Raw genomic sequence first — 14,005 nt, forward strand, 5'->3', positions numbered from 1 at the left:
CAAGATTGTGCTTGAAATATGAGAAAACCAATTCACCAAGCAAACATTGAAAGAGGTGGACTTGCATAGTGTTTGGCGTCGAAAGTCGCACCATGTTCGTTGAATTCGGTTTGCAGCATTGATTTTATTTCAAATATGATTTACGACCTTTCCTGACACCACTAGCGTCTCCGATTACGCGATCAATTGATCCGAGTCAATGGAACGCATGTTCGGAATAGGTAAAATGATGCCAAGCGTTTTGCAATGCTTGTAAGCCAATTTGAGACGGCGTCATTGTGTTGTCAAGGTGCAGAATGAGTAATGGAAACGAACAGTTGGTCATTGAAATAAATAAAAGCGCCATGCCAGAGATGCATGTTGTTATGCATATCGCCATTATATTTGATGTATTTATTATCTCCCTATCGTTATTTTTCTGGATGCTTAGTGTCCGGCGACTGTTGCTAAATACAGAATTACAAAACCTTTTACTCAAAATAAAATAAAGGCTGTATTAACTCGAAAATTATACACAATGTAATCATAAAACTTCGTACACATATGTATAGCAATGGAGCATTTACGGGCAACCGTGTTCCCTAAAGGTCAAGCGCATGTCTAAAATACTGCTGTTCCAAATATACGAAGGCTTTGATTATGGAATATGACAAGTGGATCAGATAAAGTGCGGTATGTAGCATATGCACTCTTTTCTTAACCTGGGTTTTAACGGGAATAGAACCCTGATTTGATTGCAATACTTGCAAAGCCATGTTAATCCAAATTTTTAATGAAGCGCTTAAATTATATTCTATTCGAAGATGATTAACGACAAGGTTTTTGACAAATGTTTTTAAGTACAAATAACAATATAGTTGTATTTCAAGTAAATATACACGTCTAGTTAGTGTTAAATAGATACTAGCATGTTTTATTGTTAATATGTAGCATTGAAGATATGGTTGGTAAAAAAGTATTTATTAATTTATAAAAAGTCCGTTACATACAATACAGTTTTAAAAATGTGTAAAAACTAAACATTCACAAATAAACATATTTAAGTTTTTCGAGATTACATTAAAAGTCTTAGAAACAAGATGTATTTGTGAAACACTATCCTTTATATTTGACCTTTGACCTTGAAGGATGACCTTGACCACTCAAAATGCCAAATATCTAGTTGCTATCTTAAATATTGCAAAAGTGTACATTAAATGAGCGATTTTGACCCATATATTTGACCTTTGCCCTTGAAGGATGACCTTGACATTGACTTTTCACCACTAAAAATCTGCAGCTCCATGAAATACACATGCATGCAAAATATGAAGTTGCTATCTTAAATATTGCAAAGGGTATGGCAATTTTTAAAGTTTAAGCAAACAACCAAAGCAACAAACCAACAGACAGGGCAAAAACAATATGTCCCCCACTATAGTTGCTGGAGACGTAAAAATACCGTCATACATGTACGCCACCAGTTCTTACTTTCGCCTGTTTTCGCATGCGAACAACCACAAAATACTTACATATTAGAAGTGCCATCAACAAGGACAAGGAATTAACGAGCCTTATTATCGAAAAAGGTTCTTTTAAATTGACCTGGCAATCACAGCGCCCGGCCCACCACGCACCCTCTTGTTGTTTCATTTAATTCGAATGAATAATTCATAGCAGTGCCATCAATGCGACACGCCGGGTGATAATTCTGTCAAGCGCATGATGGATGACGGCCTTAAACTTTGTTGTTAAAATTCACCTAAAGTTCTGAATTAACTTGGACAGTTTGTGTAGAAAGAAATATTTCAGCGATCAAATTAGTTGCAAACATTTTGTAATCTGTGAAACTGTACTTTAAATGCTAAAGGTAATTTCAGAGATGTTTGTGCTCATTTTACTTGCGGCGAACATAGCAAAAGGGTTCATATTGCTAAGAATATGTTCATATTGTTCGGATAACGGCTTTGACAACAGCTGATTCTGTTTAATTAAGTCACAGTGTACTGACGATGTGTTTATTTACATCTTTACCAGAATGGGTTTGACATAAATACACTACAGTGGTGAATCGATGAAAAACGGGTTACGTTATACTAGGTTGTCAAAGAACTCAGTAACCATCGTTGAAATAAATTTTGAGCTCTTGCAAGTAAACGCCTTATTAATCGTAAATTTGGACCAAAAGAACTATTACAAATAACAAAGTTTTGTCACTTTATACTAATGCATTGTTAATGTTTTCACCTTGTCCTCCTGAACGTTGTAATTAACCGTTGTTTCCTATAAATGATGTGACTCTGTTATTATGTTATATAAACTGTATTTGCTCATTATATTCACATATTGTGAAAATAGGCAGTTTAAAATAAACGAAACGAAAAGAAAAGAAAAAAGTGGTGAACTGAAATTGTTGAGGGCATAGACGTTCGGGGCATGGCGTTGACTTGATTGTCAGACGGGTGTACCTACGACTAAATCCGCACTAAAATAGAGCTTACCCGTGCCACTCGATTTTCCGTTTTAACTGTGTAAGACAATGACCATACGTATTTGAATAATTTCAGATATATTTTGTTAAGTTTGTCGAAAATTCGGACGATTCTTAAGGCTAGTGTCATGAGATACAAATCCAAATATATTATCCAACTTCGAATAAAACATGATTGCTTTTAAAATCCACAATATAAAGCACAGTCGCTGATGGCGTGAGCGGTAAAATTTGAAATCACAAAATGACATCAGCGGACTCTCATAAGAACGAAAAGGAACATCAAAAACGAATTGACACGTAGTTGCGGAAATAACAAGTATCACCTATTACGGCCATGTTGTGTAAAAAATGGACAATTTCCATTCCAACGTTGGGTTCTCAGAAGTAACATGGGATTCAATTTAGGGCCGACACATGTCGTGACGGTGCGGGGAAAACTCGATTAGTTTGTCGCCAGTTCTAATGGACACATGGCGCACTGGAGTACACTAGTCATGTAGCCATAGAGCTTTGATCTCAAGGCGCGCTATTGCTGTGGAATGACAATAAGCAATAAATCACATTTGCGCAACTCTTTCTGACAGCAGCATTTTCAGCCTCCAATAACGCGTGCTTGAAGAGCTTCGTCTGACAGGCGCCATGACATCGGTTCCGAGTGCGCGCGTCGTTTTGAGCGTTTTTGCGTTATGTGCATGCCTGTACGTGGATATTCTTTCGTGACCATGTTCTGATGGTCTCATATGCGCTGACCCCGTGATCGTTTACATAACAGGTCGCGTTCGGCGATATTCTATCAAGAAACTGAAATTTCCGTCAACTTGGGTTCGGTAGTGGCCTTAATTGCCTGTTTGCGTTTTCAGTTTCGCTTTTTATTAATAGAATTTGCTTGATCGAATCTCCAATACGCTCTTGTTTTGTCGCTGCTACCAAAGAGCTTTTTGCGGAGGTAAAATATAAACGAAAAAACGAGAAAACGTATTTAAGGAATGACAAAAATACCATGCATTGGTGTTTATATTAGCTGTTCATTTCACTGATAAATACAATACACTGAAGTGACAGGTCGTAAATAAAATGTTCCAATTTAGTGCATATTATTTATAAAGTATGGTGCGGAATATATATATATATCAATTTATACAACATATATATTTTACCATATATATATATATATATATATATATCAATTTATACAACATATATATGCAATTATACCACACACAAATGGAAATATACAACATATATATACAAATATACCACATATATATGGAAACATTGAATTTTGCAACGTTTGACACGCCATACGGAGCCTACGACATGTATACATTTATTGAGATCGCACGGTTAGTGTTGAACACGGTTAAACTAAATAAACCTTCGCTAAGAAAATGTGGAACAAGAAAATGACTGTGTAACATCAAAACACATAGTGAAATAAAAAATATGACGTCATTTACCTACGCGTGACACCATATCCCGGCAATGCTAAAATAAAGCTTAGTTTATGTCATGGGGCTTATTTCAACTATTGTGGCATTCATACCATAAGAATAACGTATATGAGTTAATGGTGTATTATCATTATATTATATTTTAGTATATAATATTATTTTTTATTAAATGCAATCATATTATATTATATGTTATCATATTTTGTAATATTATATTATATCAATATAATACAACCTAACATATGACGATGGATTTGTTTTAATATGTGAAATATACAGTTTAAAGTGCTTATTTACGCTTTCAACAATGGTAAACCATTTATGTAAAACTGATTTATTTAGCCTTTGTAGTATCAATTGCACATGCGCACTGAGTCTACACTGAAGTTAGTAATAACCGCACCTCATGCGGACAGATTCAAGCCTGGAGTTTCGAGGTCACTGCAAAGGGAGTTTCGCCAGCCCCATGTAGCGTCAGAAGCTGCGCCAAACAGACCCGCCAGGTGGCACCGTGCATTGGCATCCGGAACGCTTGGCGGCGTCTCTTTCTGGAAAAGTTCTCATCGCGAAACAGTTCCCATAATGCAGGTATGAATGGGTTATTTTGATTTCTTTCGCATTTTCAAAGAATATTTTCAACCACGAATGACGAAAAAATAAAAGTTCTTAAATACTGCATTTTTTTTTACAACTATTAGTTTATATTGATTAAAAAAATCACGACTGGTTTATTACATTACTTGAAAACAGTTAATATTTTCAGTATATTCGGTAATAAAATTTTGCGATGTGAAATCGAAAGTACATCGCGAAAACAGGTGACATAACGATTTACACAGTAAAAATAACGCAAGTAGATTAATCATTTTATTTATAAAATATATACAATTCACTACGCATGCACAATTTGCATTTCTGGGTTTACCGCGTGTCGATGATGATCAATCTACTGGCGTTATTTATAGTTAACTGGTAGTTACCTGGTAGACATACCCAGTAAAGTGTATTACCAAATATGCAGAAAATATGAAAACTTAACAACTTTTTTCAAGTAATGTTATATACCAGTTGTGATATTTTAATCAATATAAACTAATTATTGTAAAAAAAATACGGTATTTTACAACTTTTCTTTTCTTCGTCGTCGTGGTTGACAGTCCCTTTAAGACAAATACATTTGCCTTATAAGCTGTAAGTATCATTCCATTGACGGGAAGTTGCGCTTGTGGCAGTTCGGGTCATACTTGCCGTTATTCCATCGTAACCGTCTTGAAACCTGTTCGATCCGTATTAAAAGATTGCATTATTTAAAACATCTCATATAAAAGTTATACGATTACCGTTGTAAAGCAATAAATGTCATGCGCTGAAACACTGTCCGTTGATTTGTTTTTTCATGCATTGAATTTTTATAGTACTTCAGTCAAATCCATCGAACAACAACTGATTCTTTAAACTATATCTGCTGTAAGCATTCGTTAATTCAATCATTCAATTCAATTTCAATACAAAATGCCAAATATAATAAGCAAAAATACTGCATTTAACTATGAAAGTTATTTTTCTATTTTCTATTTTTGTACATACCCATTCGTCTTTGACACGAGTCATGCTGTTAGAATTATATAATACATAAAAATAAAGTGAACTTTGGATAAAAGTAAGGTTTATCATGCTCAGCAATAAACATTGGGCGCACGGCAGGTTTACAATACTCGGCAATGCTCGTGTTAGCGCTGAAATGCTTCGCGCTGTACGGTGACATGCATGATTTCTTCATTCTTATCCAATCCTCACCACATTATCTCAAATCATGCACATGTATATGCATATCAATTAATTCAGAAAAATTAACTTGGCATCGTCTTAAAATAGTACACTTTTTGCTTCAAAGAATATAACGTGACCTTGTTATCCAAGACTGCACTTTCCTCACAAAACTATATGAAGCAACATGTAAATATTATGTTTTTACGACCATTGTGTTTTGTCCATCTTCACATTGTGTGAATTTCTGTAAAACGCACAACTATTGCAAACAAATGTTGTTGCAAGTGTTAGTGCTTTAACTACCAAACACATTTCAAATTAATAAATTGATTATACAAGCAAAATATATTGTTTTCATATTTTAAAAATATTTTATTGACAAATGTTATGAAAACCAGAAGAGAAAACGGCAAACCGCTATCTTACTCGGAGTAAGTAGGGTTATCGTATTACATTACGTCACACTCCATTAACCAATCAAAACTGAGCGTTAGTTCAACCTGGCATGCCGTGTCAATAGTGCCAGAACAAACATTAAACCCGCTAATACCACGTGCTGAGCTGATAGAAGCTTTGTCAGAAACACTTTTAACAATACAAGTAGACGTGTAAGGAAACAATACCGTCTTAATCCGGCAGGACTGGTTTCAAAACTAGCGGAAAGGCGCAATGTTCGGATGATAAGAACATCAACAAAAGTGGCACCGTCCATTGCTCATTAATCATGGTCTGACATAATTGACGATCGACCCAGTCGGTTGCGAGTGCAGTAAGTACTCGGTAATGACTTTTTGCTATTAAAGCAATTGGGGCAAATCGAAGCCACAGTGGTAAGATTGTGTTTATCATGGCCCATGAATGTTGATGACGAGTTAAAGAGGGGTGATCGTGTACGTATTCTAAGATGTTATCGTCAGTTAATTTTACTGTGAAGCCTTTGACGAATGTTACAAATGAACGTACCTAAGGACTTCAGTATCGATGCCTATTTGACCGTCATAACGCTGCTATATATGAATACACAAATGCAAAGGTCATATTTTTGTCGGCATCGACTTGACAACAACTGACGAGTAAAAGAAATACGAAGGTCATGCTTTATGTTTTTATTTTCTATATAACGGTTGCACATCGATAATATGTCTTGTGAGAGAACAACATACAAGAACATTTAATGTAAGTGTGCACACTTAAATTTATAAATGTTATTATAAAGTTATTTTCGTTATTTTTGCTTATTTTGTATTGTTATTTTTTGTTTAACACTAGAAACTGTAAAGTGTATGTGTAATAAAATTATATTCTGTTCTGTTCCGTTATTTAAATGAATATATAATTTGTATGTGTTTTCCTTGGTTTTAAAAAAGAGCTACCTGTAAAAAAAGAGCTACCTGTAATGTTGGTATTATCTGATAAAACATTTGAACCTCAATAGTATTTCCGGATTGTGCAAAATACGCAATGCATCTTTATTATGTTTTACTGTCCGATTTATATTATCTTTATTGTGCTATGCTTTTACTATATTTTTACTATATTTTTAACCCATATATTTAATAATCTTTATACAAAAATAGGGTTATTTATCAATGAAAATGAAGCAATAATAATTTTCAAAAAAAACACAAACACTCTCATAATCTCAATATACACGGTGCCTGTCTTGATGCGGCATTCAACGAAGAAAAACACTTAACATTTCGCTCTGATGTTCTTACAGACATCTGAAAACAGGGAATTTCGCTAGTGACAGATGATTAACTACCAAATAGCTAAGTAAATCTAGAACTTGTAGCTGCATTTCTGGGATGCTCGAAGCGCATGCGCAATCTTTAGGAACGTGCACCTCTTTCGCGCTATCGTACAGTGGTGATTTCGACGCATTTGTAAAATTCGCATGACATTCCAGCTTTGTCGTATCTGCGCCAAACGTGCAAACTTTTTGTTTGTATTGAAGGTTCTTTTTTCTTGTCCCTTTTCTCCGTTTTCTTTTTACAATCATTATCACAGGATCCCTCAAGCTTTACTTGACACATCATAAAAAGAACTACAATGGGGCTAAACATTATTGACCTAGTTTGTATTCGTATTATTTTAATACACTTGATATTCGAATTTAACTACAGCAACATATTTTGTAAAACAGGTATGCCTTCCCCTGACTTGCAAGAAATGTTTTGATCTAAACATCTGTATTGGTCATCCTTCGTCACGATTTACAAGCATACTATTTTATAGTATCCTAATAATTCTCCAGAGTAGTAAACATATTGTCCGGAAAAACAATTATACAAGACCCTGACACCTTGGCATTTCATCTGATTACCGGAATATGTTCATCTGATTACCGGAATAGGTTCGTCTGATTACCGGAATATGTTCATCTGATTACCGGAATATGTATAAGCGTCTTACTTTTAACGTAAGTAACAAAAACACAAATTTGATATATCGTAGGTCGAAGCGTTCGCGAGTTATCGTGAAAACAAATTTCGTTTTACAAGCTCATGTGACCTCGACCTTTAACCCCAATGTCAAATCAAAACGCGTCTTCTTTTCTTTTTTCTGTAACCAATATACCAATTTTTGCTATAGCAGGTCAGAGCGATCTCAAAAAGTGGTGACGATACAAATTTCTTTTTTGAAAAATCATGTGACCAGGACCTTCTAACTTAGTAACCTCAAAGTCAAAGGCGTTTTCCCTTTCTCAGAAGAAACCACTTCATACATTTTCATAAGAAGTTAAACGCAAACTCAACATATCTTTCGAAAACAAAATACTGCTCAAAGCCCAATGATCGTATAGTTTGACCTGTTGACGTAAAACTCAATTGGCGTATTCATTTCTTTCCAGGTAACTTTCATCCCAATGTGCACAATTGTAAGTTAAAGCGATCTCTAGATATCGCTCGGAGACGAATGGTCTACAAACATAGAAATATACGCCTACTATTTCGATGGTGGGTGGGGGCAGTGGTGAATATTTATAAGTAGAATTCACCAAAAATAGTTGCATTTTTTTCAAAATACAATTAACTAACTAACAGTTGATCCATCAGGAAAAGAGCGATAAAGAACGGGCTTTCAAATTTTCGTTCCGCTATGAAGATCACAACAGCAAATTGCCCTATTTCAAAAAGGTTTGACAGATATGTCACTCATCTAGCAAAACTCTGACGGATAAAGGTGACAGAGGTGATAGGAAACTGACATGTTGGATTTTTAACGCGAAACGCGATATATTTAGCTGTTTAGCATGATACCATCGAGTTGCGTAATTGACTTAATTTACAGTTTGCAATTTAAGAAGAAAATATCAGATTTCATTTTTGTGATGAAATGAGTTATAAAAAATGTTAGTATTTAAAGGGCTTGGTTTTTCCTCCTTGTCATGTATGTAAGATTATAAATTGCTTATTTAGATACCAAGTTTACTTTAAAGCGAGACTATACGACTTTTTTGTGTGTTAAATTGTAATATATTGATAAAAATATGTTACAATAACACAAAATAGGCAAGGGCCCGAGCCGATTGTGACGAAGATATTTCGTACATATTTTCCTACAATAACGGAAGCATTCGTCTTTTTAATTAGTGTTCGTGTGTCGTATGAATAGATATCGTTGCAGGAATTTTAAATTAACCGTACAACTAAATTTAGATTCACATCGTACATGCATGATATACATGCTGGCGAATTCGACTGTACAGACATTTTCGATTTCAGAATTAATTTTCTGGCTTAATTCGCATTTTTCGTCACATGTTCTTCTTAACTTTTATTTTAATTTATATTAAAATATGTGTATTCTAATTTTTTTTACACATTTTATATAAATTCATAAATATTTGACAACATCGTATTATCTCGCTTTAAGTTCCAGTGATGCTCAGTAAGTTTAATGTGTTCAAAATGTTTTTTTCCCGAAACAACGTGGAAAGTAGCATGTGTATCAAATAATTACAATACTTAAAGTTAATGTATAGCTCAAATCTTTTGTGTGTGAACATTCAATGGTAGAATATATTCACTCGTTTAGAGGTATGCAAATAAATTCAATGAGCACAAATCGAGAACATGTTATGAATGGGCACAAACGGTGTTAAGCAGCGATAAACAATGAATATTTCAAAGGGGTTTCCTGATGCATGGTTTGCCCATGGGTATTGGTAAGTGAATAATTTATGCAGTGGTTATTTGGTTGCCTCGAAACAGGTAAAAGTTCTTATAGTTGTCACACCATAGTCAGATGTAGTTGAAAGCCACAGCCATACATTTCCGATATTGAATTAGATTTAAGTGACAGTTGGGATTTACATATTTCATAGTAAAAACACTCTTTTATTAATATTTCGCCCAAACGGGCTTTATCAAAGTTTACAAACACAAATTCACTACATAGTTATAACTGTCGTATACACCAATAAAGTAAATGTTTTATAACGTCAAATATGACAGGAAATGTATACGACAGTTATAACTATGTAGTGAATTTGTGTTTGTAAACTTTGATAAAGCCCGTTTGGGCGAAATATTAATAAAAGAGTGTTTTTACTATGAAATATGTATATCTTTATCCCTACTGGATATAAAACTGAGTTGGGATTTAGATTGGAATACGTAATATCAGAGCTTCGATTCGCTTTTCTATACGTACAATTCACATCTTGAGCGTTCCCTAGACCGACAATAGTCGCCACTTTACGTATAAGTTCGTAGTTTTATAGGATGTTTCCTATATGCCTGAAACCATTGTTCAACGTTGCATATTAAAATGGATTCTTGTCCTTTATTAATAATTCGGTAATACTCGTGTTAGAACGTTGTCCCAAGAGATTGTTTATTAACCCATTTATGCCTAGTGGACTCTCCCATTCTTCTAAATTGGATACATTTATTTCCAAAATAAGAGATGTCTATTATATACATTTCTATATTAAGAATATTTCTTACAGAAATTCCTTTAAGCAAACAGCGCAGACCCTGATGAAACGCCGTATCATGCGGCGTCTCATCTGGGTCTACGCTGTTTTCCTAGGCCTTTTTTTCTAGACGCTAGGCATAAATGGGTGAAGACCAACCGGTGTGATTGCCCTAGAACTACACCAATAAACCTGACGGTGTTTGACAGTTTTATTCTATAAACGCTTTGGCCATAACGAATTTAAACATTTTTAACAAACGCAATCAATCTTTTTCTTTCCCGGTGGTATGCAGTTCTAAGCAAAACAGGGCAATACCCTTTAAGTCATAAACAACGAAATCGGTAGACTGTAAAACGCATAAAAATTATCGTCCAAATTAGCGAGCACTTACCTTTGAAACATTAATGTCATAGGGCGTGTACAACAATATAAATGTATTGATTTATTTGTCAACACTTTGTAGAATAAATGATTACATGACACTTTATACTTTGCGGTATTTCAACGGATTAAGTGTATTTAAGAAATAAAATTATAAGATAACAAATACTATTTTTTTCACCTTGGAAAGCGCAATGTGTGTATATTTCTTTTTATGATGAGTGTTAATCAAGTGGTGTGTGTTATATCATGCATTTCGTTTGCATTCTAAGGACTTACATAAACACATAGCATTAATATTGTCCGAGAGAAGTTGCTTAAACCATCATAAAGTATATAGTATATATACCCTTAAGCTAAACCGTACACTAATAGATGCAAGCTGCTCTTTTTGTTGTTGTTGCGATTTTTGATGTTGTTTTGCTGTTGATGACGTTTCTTTGTTGTTGTTGTAATTGCTAGGGTTTAAAACTGGAATATAGGTTAACATATACTTTTTCTCGATTTACGAGTACATTACAAAACTAACATACAACAAAAATAAGTGTGTTTATGAATAAATACAACAAATCGCGATTCTTACAAGGTGACATTTTATCAGAGACATAATCTTTCTGGTTGATAAACGCTAGCTTGAAAGCATAAATTGAAAATCAGCGCTTGCAATTTACGCCGCGAATTGTTAGTGAATGTATGAAAGAAACTGTTGCCTTAAATGAAACAGGAGATATTTGAAAATGTTGATTTTGTGAGATAAGCGAACGACTGTTCTGTTGATGAAATTGGTGAAAAAACTTCAGTAAATTGTTAATGCAAACTGTCAGAAAAAAGTTTGATTGAGGAATGAAGTTTTAATGATAGTTAGTTATGTGTATTAACATGGATGTTGGGATCATACATGAATACCATATGATGTAGGAGAGTGTTAAACGAGAGGTAAAAGTCATGGATACTTTGTGGTTTATAGTAAAATACGCACTAAAGGGATATATAGCAAGGATGTTTTGTTGAATACAATTGACTTTTTTAGAAGCGTACCAAAAAACGCTTGCACCATTTGATCTATCCATAATATAACTCAGAAGAAAACTAACTCCATAAATTTAAAAAAACATAGTTTTATATTAAGCTTTACATTTAAAACCACTTTGATGTATGTATAGTTTTTGATTTGATTGAGGAATGAAGTTTCATTTCAACATTCATAATTTTAAGTAGTAATAATATTTGAGCCGTGTTCTTTGATAAAGAGGTTAAATGCATGTGCGTAAAGTGTCGTCCAAGATTAGCCTGTGCAGTCCGCACAGGCTTACCAGGGACGACACTGTCCACCTAAACTAGATTTTTGCAAGGAGAAACTTTCTTTTTACAGAATATATCATTAAAGCGGAAAGTTTCGTCCCTGATTAACCTGTGCGGACTGCACAGGCTAATCTGGGACGACACTTTACGCACATCCATTAAACTTCTTTTCACATAGCATAGCTCATGACTTATCTTTACTAGAATTTGGCAAGTAAGTGCCACAGTCCTGAAACACACGTGCGAATATGTTGAGTTTAAGCTTGTTGAAAAGGATCATCGAGGCTTGCATTTACAATGGCGATGGCGACTCTGAAATGACGTGCCATGGCTCGAGCATCAAGTCGTATCCGCTTTCAATAAAAAGATGTTTATAACACGTCGTATATATGTTAACTACTGAATGGAACTTTTCATATTTAAATCGGACTTTATAACACGTTAATGTATTAATGTGTATAATTTTCATTTCATTTATTTAAATACGACAACATGTTTGGTGTCAATTTAGAGTCATTCAATAGTAACGTCTTTAACGTTTTTGGAAAATGCAGCGTTGATTTTTGTACAAGTACAAAATAATAAAAAAACAAAAGTGATACATCTTATGATTATTGACACTGAAATAATAGCTTACATTGCTAAATATAGTAGTTCACACTGAAATAATAGCTTACATTGCTAAAGATAGTAGTTCACGCTAGTTTGTTTTTATATACATGTATATATTACCGTAATAAGCGTTATTTGAGGGTACTTATAATATAAATTTAAAGTCATACAATAGTTACGTCCTTCACGTTTTTTAGAGCATTCAGATTCAATTTAATAAACACATTTATGCCTTGTGGACTCTCCCATCCTTCTATGTTGGATCAATTTATTTCCAAAATGAGGGATGTCTAATATATTTATTTCTATATTAAGAATATTTCGTACAGAAATTCCTTTAAGCAAACAGCGCAGACCCTGATGAGACGCCGCATCATTCGGCGTCTCATCTGGGTCTACGCTGTTTGCCTAGGCCTTTTTTTCTAGACGCTAGGTATAAATGGATTAAGTACCGGTATAAAATAATAAAACAGCAATATTAATACATCTTGTGATTATTTACAGGGAAATAACAGTTTATAATACTTAAAATAGTAGTTTACGCTATAATGTAATTATATATGTAATAATAAATTAAATAAGACTTTTTTGGGGTAAATGTATAATATAAATAAGGCAATAAAGCATTACAATAACACATTTAAATTTTAAGGACATAACACTTTAAGTTATAATTATTATATTGACGTCAATTTTTTAACTGAGTAACGAAAATATAATGTAGCCAATTTGTAAAAACAAACTTTGAAAAAGCCTATTTAGGTGAAATATAAGTGAAAGAGTGAACGAGTGAACCTTGTTATGTATAATTATATCGACACCTTAATAGGAGAATCATATTTGCCTATATGGCAGGTAGTGTCACGCAATTCCTTAAGAAATTTGCAAGTTTAACTATAGATAGAAAACGATTTTAAGGCTTAATATATTATTTTGCTGTTTAATTCATGTTTATCTTTTGTCGATATAATTTACATATGCTTTATTTCAAATAGTTTTCAAACAAAATATGTTAAGCAGTTGATTTAGTATAAAATAAATTAAAACATGTAGCTCCTATAATAAGCATAAGATTACAAAAATGTATTA

Source organism: Dreissena polymorpha, chromosome 15 (genome assembly GCF_020536995.1).
Source record: "Dreissena polymorpha isolate Duluth1 chromosome 15, UMN_Dpol_1.0, whole genome shotgun sequence".
Taxonomy (NCBI): domain Eukaryota; kingdom Metazoa; phylum Mollusca; class Bivalvia; order Myida; family Dreissenidae; genus Dreissena; species Dreissena polymorpha.